The sequence below is a fragment of the Arachis hypogaea genome, chromosome 19 (assembly GCF_003086295.3).
Source record: "Arachis hypogaea cultivar Tifrunner chromosome 19, arahy.Tifrunner.gnm2.J5K5, whole genome shotgun sequence".
Lineage (NCBI taxonomy): Eukaryota > Viridiplantae > Streptophyta > Magnoliopsida > Fabales > Fabaceae > Arachis > Arachis hypogaea.
In genome coordinates this window covers 64,294,703-64,304,368 of record NC_092054.1, presented here as the reverse complement: position 1 = coordinate 64,304,368, position 9,666 = coordinate 64,294,703, and the positions used below count along the sequence as shown (strand labels likewise).

Genomic DNA, 9,666 nt, shown 5'->3' with positions numbered 1-9,666 from the left:
ACGAAAAACCGTGAAAAATTGTGAACCGGTTGAACCGGTTCAAGCCTGCCTGGTACCGCACGAGAAAAGTGAAAACCGTCAAAAAACCTTAGAAAAACACTAGAAATGGAAAATCGGGCTTTAATTTTAAAGATTTGGCTCGAAGTTAGGCCAAACGGGCTAAAAACGCTAACGGGTTAGACCGGGCCCAAGTTGGGCCCAAGCCCAACATATAAATACACTTAAATGAACCCATTTCAGCCACTTTCACCCTCATAACCTAAACACAACAGTAGCTGAAGTGAGGAGAGAGGTGAGAGCTTTTCACCATTGTTACTATTCACTTCAAACTTCCCAAGCTCATATCTTGAGCTACGGAGCTCCGATCGCCGCACCGTTTGCGGCTACGCGTTCCTTGTGAAGAGCTCTACAAAACCCACCCAAGAAACCCTCAAGGTAACCACGAAATCTTTCCAGTTTCTCTCTTCAAAATTTTGGGTTTTATTAGAGTTTTGGGTTAAATGGGTTTTTGTGATTTTGGATGTTTAGGTTTGCTCTAATCCTTGCTTAGCTTTGGATTTGTGTTATCAAATCTGTTGGGAAAGGTAAAAGCTCTTAAACCCTTGTGAGATTATGCTTATGTTGAACCCTAGGTTGATTTGTGGTGATTTATATGTATATAGTTTGATTATTGTGGCTTTGGGAGCTTTTGGAACTTATTTGTGCTTGTTGGAGTGGATTTGAAAGCTTGGATTGTGGTTGGAAGATTGTTGGTGCTCATTTTGAGTTTGGGTGCATAAAGGGAATCGGCCAAGGTATGTTTCGGTTTCCTCTATGTAGTATATAATATTCATGGACACTTAGGCTAGTTGACCCTAAGATAGGATTGGATGTTGTTGGTGTATGAATGATTATGTGTAAATTGATGTTAATTGTTGGTATCCTTGGAATATTGTGATTAAGGATGATTATGGAGAATTGTTGGTGTTAATGAGTATTGATGATTATTGTTGTTGATGAGGATTTGTTGATGTGGTTGATAATGGATGATAAATATTGATATTTTTGGTAATTGAAGGTGAGTGTTGGATTGTTGATAAATGGTTATATTGATGTTGATAGTATGATGTTGGAGTTTGATGTTGAAATTAATAATGATGATGGTTAGTAAGGGTATTATTATGTATTTGATAGTGAGAATTGATGATTATATATGGTGGAGTGGTAAATTGGATATGGAAAATGGTAAATTCTGATATGTGATAGAATTGATGTGGTTTTGGTTGGATTGGGTTATGAAAGTTGGTAAATTGAGATTCTTGTGAGTCTTGGTAAAAGTTGACTTTTGGTGAATTTTGTCTAATCATAACTTACGCCTTGGTTTTCAAAATCTATTGAAATTAGTTTAGCATTAAAGCTTATTGAAAACTATTCGAATCGATATAAAGTTTGTAAAAAAAAAATTGGAATTAGGTAGAGGAAGTTATGATCATTCAAAGTTAGTGTTAAAAATCTGAAATTTTCCAGAGTTGCAGAATTTCATTACTTCTGATATGTGCGGGTGCACACGTCCTGTTTCTCAAAAATTTATTTGTTTTCAACTATTTTGCCTTTTCAACAAGGTTGTAAGCTTCTATAATAGCATTTTAAGACGTTTGGGCCTAGTTTTGAGTATTAGAACATGGGATATAAATTAAGGGCTCTAGTACATGATTTTAAGGTAAATTAGAAAACGGAGGCCTAGGTTTCTGGCGTGCTGAGAATGGTTTGACGTTAGGTGAAGGATGATTGGTATATGAGATGAGGAATGATAGACTTTTGGTATTTGGAAACTGAGTTATAAAGGGACAGTGGTTGAGATGAGTCGGGGACTCGGATTGAAGTGATGGATCTATGTATGCTGAAAATACTTTTGAAAACCATTGAAATAATATTTTTACATAATATTTTGAGACGCCATGCGCCTGGCAGGGACGGTGGTTAATCTCGCCTATCGAGGTAGCGGCGGCGGCGTAAGGACGGTGGTTAATCCCGCTTACGTTGAGATGTGAGGTCTGAGGCAAGAATATCCCGCTCGCATCCCTTCGGATCTATAGGGCGAGCAGGCGCCGGTACCTGGACAGTGATCCGGGCACTATATCTCGGGGGTTCCCATATGAAAAATCCGAAGGGCGACGTCTCCATGGAGATGTGTCAGGTTGGCAGTTGAATCGACAATGTGATATCACAGCCAGTAGGGCAGGCATTCATCATATGCATTTCCTATCTGCTTGTATGCTTTGTCTACTTGTAATGGTTTGCCTAATTGAATAACATGCTTACTTGCTATCTGAATTATTTGCCATATATGCTACTACTTGTGCTATACTTGCTTTGAACATTATCTGTGTTTTCTGCTGGGATTGAGGAGGTTCGGAAGGCGGTGGCGATGGGATCGCATGGAGGATCGGTTGGTGAAGGCTGTGGGACAGCGGTGTTTGGTTAGAATAGAAATCCCTTAAGATAGATAACCTGGTTTATTTAAGTCAAGTTGGTATATTATGCTTAAATGTTTTAGAATGCTTTAAGTTAAATCTTGTGATTGATATGGAGCTTAGGATTGCCTTTGGCGTCCCGGGGTCTTATATCCTATATCACTGGGAACTGTTACCATACTGAGAACCGCCGGTTCTCATACCATATTGTTGTTGTGTTTTTCAGATGTAGGTCGCAACCCACCTCGGTGAGTTGCTTTGGTTGGTGACAGGAGCGGAGAATCTTGGATCATTTTGGAGTTCTTTTTGGTTTATTTTGTTTATACATCTCTCCTTTTGTATTTTGTTTTGCCTAGAGGCATGTATTTGAGAGAACAAAACTCGTATAAGCTGTTTTTACTGTATGGTTTTGTATATCAGTATATGGCTAGCCGGCTTAAACTCCGGGAGTCGTGACTAGTTCCCTATGATATTATATACTTATCTTTTGTTATATCTTCTCTGTTTCTTATGCCTTAAGCTAGTAGCTCCGTTAGTATGTTTGTGCTTCGAAATTCTGTTTTTGAGCTATATCTTTCATTGGGCTTCTAGTACTATTTATGTATGAGTTTAGAACTGTCGTAATCTCTGATTGACCGTGGCTTTACGACGCGAGGTAAGGCTTAGGCTAATTAGGGTGTTACAACAAACCCCATAAACCATAAACCTTAAACTATAAACCTTAAACCCTAAACCATAAACCCTCAACCCCAAACTATAAATCCTAAACCCTAAACCCTAAACCATAAGCCCTAAACCCTAAACCATAAACCTTCAATCCCAATCCATAAACCGTGAACCCTAAACGCAAAAACCTAAACCATAAACCATCAACCCCAAATCATAAACCCTAAACCCTGAACCCTAAACCATACACCTTAAGCCAGAAACACTAAAGTATAAACCCTAAACTATAAACCTTAAGCCATAAACCCTAAACCATCAACCCCGAACCATAAACACTAAACCCTAAACCCAAAACCATAAATCCTAAGGCCTAAACCACAAACCTTAAACTCTAAATGCTAAATCCTAAACCCTAAACCCTAAACCACAAACTCTAAAGCCTAAACCCTAAACCATAACCAATAAACCCTAAGCCACAAATCCTAAAGCCCAAACACTAAACCCTAAATGATAAATCCTAAAACCTAAACCCTAAACCCCAAACCCTAAAGCATAAACCCTAAACTCTAAAGCCTAAAGCCTAAACCACAAACAATAAAGCCTAAACACTAAACTATAAACCCTAAACCCTAAACCATAAACCATCAACCCCAAACCCTAAACCCTAAACCCTACACCCTAAACCATAAACCACAAACCGTAAAGCCTAAACCCTAAACCATAAACCATAAACCCCAAATCATAAACTCTAAATCCTAAACGCTACATCCTAAAGCATAAACCTTAAACTATAAACCCTAAACCCTAAATCATAAACCATAAACTCTCAACCCCAAACCATAAACCCTAAACCTAAACCCTACATTCTAAACCATAAAACCTAAAGCTGAGACCCTAAACCATAAACCCTCAATCCCACACCATAAACACTAAACCCTAAACCCTACACCCTAAAACCTAAAACACAAACCCTAAAGCCTAAACCCCAAACCATAAACCCTCAACCCCAAACCATAAACCCAAAACCCCAACCCCTAAACCACAAACACTAAAGTCTAAACCCTAAACTATAAACACTCACCCCAAACCATAAACCCTAAACCCTAAACCCTAAGCCCTTAACTATAAACCCTAAATAATAAATCCAAAACCCTAAACCCTAAACCATAAACCCCAAAACATAAAGCATAAACCCAAAACTCTAAAGTCTAAACCTTAAACCACAAACACTAAATCCTAAACACTAAGCTATAAACCCTAAACCCTAAATTATAAACCATCAACCCTAAACCATAAACCCTAAAAGCTAAACTATACACCCTAAATCCTAAACCACAAACCCTAAAGCATAAACCCTAAACCATAAACCATCAACCCCAAACCATAAACCCTAAACACTAAACCCTACATCATAAACCACAAAACCTAAAGCCGAGACCCTAAACCATATACCTTGAACCCCAAACCATAAATCCTAAACCCTAAACCCTAAACCACAAACTCTAAAGCCTAAACCCTAAATCACAACCAATAAACCCTAAGCCACAAACCCTAAAGCCCAAAACACTAAATCCTAAATAATAAATCCTGAAACCTAAACCATAAACCCTAAAACATAAACCCTAAACTCTAAAGCCTAAACCCTAAACCACAAACACTAAAGCCTAAACACTAAACTATAAACCCTAAACCCTAAACCATAAACCATCAACCCCAAACCATATACCCTAAACCCTACACCCTAAACCCTAAACCATAAACCCTAAAGCCTAAACCCTAAACTATAAACCATAAACCCCAAATCATAAACTCTAAACCCTAAATGCTACACCCTAAAGCATAAACCTTAAACTATAAACCCTAAACCCTAAACCATAAACCATAAACCATAAACCCTTATCCCCAAACCATAAACCCTAAACCTAAACCCTACATTCTAAACCACAAAACCTAAAGCCGAGACCCTAAACCATAAACCCTCAACCCCAACGCATAAACACTAAACCCTAAATCCTACACTCTAAAACCTAAATCACAAACCCTAAAGCCTAAACCCCAAATGATAAACCCTCAACCCCGAACCAAAAACCCAAAACCCTAACCCCTAAACCACAAACACTAAAGTCTAAACCCTAAACTATAAACACTCACCCCAAACCATAAACCCTAAACCCTAAACGCTAAGCCCTTAATTGTAAACCCTAAATAATAAATCCAAACACCTAAACCCTAAACCTAGACCATAAACCCTCAACCATAAAGCCTAAACCCTAAACTCTAAAGTCTAAACCTTAAACAACAAACACTAAATCATAAACACTAAGCTATAAACCCTAAACCCTAAACTATAAACCATCAACCCTAAACTATAAACCCTAAAACCTAAACTATACACCATAAACCCTAAACCACAAACCATAAAGCCTAAACCCTAAACCATAAACCATCAACCCCAAACCATAAACCCTAATCCCTAAACCCTATATAATAAACCACAAAACCTAAAGCCGAGAGCCTAAACCATATATCCTGAACCCCAAATCATAAATCCTAAACCCTAAACCCTAAACCCTAAAACCAAAACCACAAACCCTAAAGCCTAAACCCCAAACCATAAACCCTCAACCCCAAACCTTAAACCCGAAAGCCTAAACACTAAACCACAAACCCGAATGCCTAAACCCTAAACCACAAACACGCCTATACCCTAAACTATAAACCTTAAACTATAAACCCTCAATCCCAAACCATAAACCCTAAACCCTAAACCCTACACCGTAAACCCTCAACCACAAATCCTAAAGTCTAAACCCTGAACTATAAACCCTCAACCTAAACCCATAAACCCTATACCTTAATTGTAAATCCTAAACAATAAATCATAAACCCTAAACCCTAAATTCTTAACCCTAAACCCCAAACCTTAAACCACAAACCCAAAAGCCCTAACACTAAACCCTAAACCATAAACCCTAAACCTAAACCCGAAACCCTAAAGCCTAAACCATAAACCTTAAAGCCTAAAGCCTAAACCACAAACACTAAAGCCTAAACCCTAAACTATAAACACTAAACGCTAATCCATAAACCCTCAACCCCACACCATAAACCATAAACCATACACCCTAAACCTTAAACCACAAACCCTAAAGCCTATGCCCTAAACCATAAACCATAAACCCTAAATCATAAACTCTAAACCCTAAACACTACACCCTAAACCTTATACCATAAACCCTTAACCATAAACCCTAAAACCTAAACCCTAAACCCTAAACCACAAACCCTAAAGACTAAACCCTAAACCACAAACACTAAAGCCTAAACACTAAACCACAAACCCTAAACCATAAATCCTAAACCCCAAACCATAAACCCTAAACCCTAAATCCTATACCCTAAACCCTAAACCACAAACCCTAAAGCCTAATCCCTTAACAATAAACCCTCAACCCCAAATCATAAACCCTAAACCCTAAACCCTACACTCTAAAGCATAAACATTAAACTATAAACCCTAAACCCTAAACCATAGACCATCAACCCCAAACCATAAACCATAAACCCTAAACTCTACATCCACACCCACAAAACCTAAAGCCGAGATCCTAACCATAAACCCTCAACCCCAAACCATAAACCCAAAACCCTAAACCCTAAACCACAAACACTAATGCCTAAACCCTAAACCACAAACACCTCTAAACTATAAACCCTAAACCTTAAACCATAAAACCTCAACCCTAAACCATAAACGCTAAACCCTAAACCCTATACCGTAAAACCTAAACCACAATCGCTAAAGTGTAAACCCTAAACTATAAACCCTCAACCCCGAACCATAAACCATAAAACCAAAACCATAAACCCTAAACCCTTAACCGTAAATCCTAAACAATAAATCCTAAACCCTAAACACTAAGTCCTCAACCCTAAACCCTAAACCTTAAACCACAAACCCAGAAGCCCTAACACTAAACCCTAAGCCCTAAACCCTAAACCCAAAATCCTAAACTCTAAACCACAAACTCGTCGAAAATTTAAACCATAAACCCCCAACCCCAAACCATAAAACCTAAACCTTAAACCTTACATCCTAAGCCATAAACCACAAACCATAAACCATAAACCCTACACCATAAACCCTAAACCACAAACCCTAAAGCCGAAGTCCTAAACCTTAAACCCTAAACACTAAACCCTAAACCACAATCCCTAAAGCCCAAATACTAAACACTAAACCCTAAATCCTAAACCCTAAACCCTAAACCATAAAGCCTAAACCCTAAAGTCTAAATCCTAAACAATAAACCACAAATCCTAAATCCTAAACCATAAACCCTAAACCCTAAACCACAAACACTAAAGCCTAAATTCTACACTATAAACTATAAACCCTAAACCATAAACCCTCAAACCCAAACTATAAGCACTAAACCCTAATCCCTATACCGTAAACCCTAAACCACACACCCTAATGCCTAAATCCTAAACCATAAACCGTAAACCTTAAACCCTAAGCCCTAAACCACAAACTCTAAACCCTAAATCCAAAACCATAAACCCTCAACCCTAAACCATAAACACTAAACCCTACCCCTACACCCTAAACCATAAAACACGAACCATAAAGCTTAAACCCTAACCTATAAACACTAAACCCTAAACCATAAACCCTCAACCCCAAACCATACACCCTAAACCATAAACCATACACCCTAAACCCTAATCCATAAACCCTAAACCCAAAACCATAAACCCTAAACCATAAACCGAACACCCTAAACCCTAAATCACAAACACTAAACAATAAACCCTCAACCCAAATCATAAACCCTAAACCCTAAACCCTAAAGCATAAACCCTAAATTATAAACCCTAAATCCTAAAGCCCAAACCCTAAAGCCTAAATACTAAAGCCTAATCCCTAAAGCCAAAATTCTACACTATAAACCATAAAAACTAAACCATAAATCCTCAAACCCAAAGTATAAGCCCTAAACCCTAATTCCTACACCGAAAACTCTAAACCACACACCCTAATGCCCAAATGTTAAACCATAAACCCTAAACCTTACACCATAAACCCTAAACCACAAACCATAAACCCTCAACCCTAAACCATAAACACTAAACCCTACACCCTACACCCTAAACCATAAACCACGAACCATAAAGCCTAAATCCTAACCTATAAACCCTAAACCCAAAACCATAAACCTATATCCCCAAACCTTAAACCCTAAACCCTAAATCATACACCTTAAACCCTAAACTACAAACCATAAACCCTAAACCCTCAACCCTAAACCCTAAACCATAAACCCAAAACCCTAAACCCTAAACCCTTAAACCCTAAATCCTACACCTTAAACCCTAAACCATAAACCCTAAACCCTAAACCGTACACCCAAAACCATAAATCCTAAACCCTAAACCCTAAACAGTAAACCCTAAACTATAAACCCTCAACCCCAAACTATAAACCCTAAACCCTAAACCCAAAACCATAAATCCTAAGGACTAAACCACAAACCCTAAACTCTAAACCCTAAATCCTAAACCCTAAACCTTAAACCATAAACTCTAAAGCCTAAACCCTAACATATAAACCCTAAACCCAAAACCATAAACCTATAACCCCAAACCTTAAACTCTAAACCCTAAATCCTACACCATAAACCCTAAACCCTAAACCACAAACCCTAAAGCCTAAACCATTAACCCTCAACCTAAAACCATAAACCATAAACCCTAAACCCTACAGTCAAAACCATAAATCCTAAACCCTAAACCCTAAACCATAAACCCTCAACCACAAACTATAAACCCTAAACCCTAAACCCAAAACCATAAATCCTAAGGCCTAAACTACAAACCTTAAACTCTAAACCCTAAATCCTAAACCCTAAACCTTAAACCATAAACTCTAAAGCCTAAATCCTAAATCACAACCCATCCACCCTAAGCTACAAACCCTAAAGCCCAAACATTAAACCCTAAACCATTAATCCTAAAACCTAAACCTAGACCCTAAACCCCAAACCATAAAGCCTAAACCCTAAACTCTAAAGCCTAAACCTTAAACCACAAACATTAAAGCCTAAACACTAAGCTATAAACACTAAACCTTAAACCATAAACCATAAACCATAAACCATAAACCCTAAACACTAAACCCTAAACCACAAACCCTAAAGCCTAAACCCTAAACCATAAACCATCAACCCCAAATCACACACCCTAAACCCTAAACCCTACACCCTAAAGCATAAACCTTAAACTATAAACCCTAAACCCTAACCATATACCCTCAACCTCAAACCATAAACCCCAAACCCTAAACCCTACGTCCTAAACCACAAAACCTAAAGCCGAGACCCTAAACCATAAACCCTTAACCCCAAACCATAAACCCTAAACCCTAAATATTACACCCTAAAACCTAAACCACAAACGCAAAAGCCTAAACCCCAAACCATAAACCCTCAACCCCAAACCATAAACCCGAAACCCTAAACCCTAAACCACAAACCCTAATGCCTAA

At 38.2% G+C, this 9,666-nt stretch overlaps 1 long non-coding RNA gene across 1 annotated transcript; it reads left to right on the top strand.

Moving 5' to 3' along the window:
* The first annotated feature begins 297 nt into the window (after positions 1 to 297).
* On the top strand, positions 298 to 792 carry LOC140182059 (uncharacterized). Its single transcript, XR_011877913.1, has 3 exons — positions 298 to 435; positions 529 to 584; positions 663 to 792. It is a non-coding gene; the product is annotated as an uncharacterized lncRNA (long non-coding RNA).
* Positions 793 to 9,666: the final 8,874 nt, after the last annotated feature.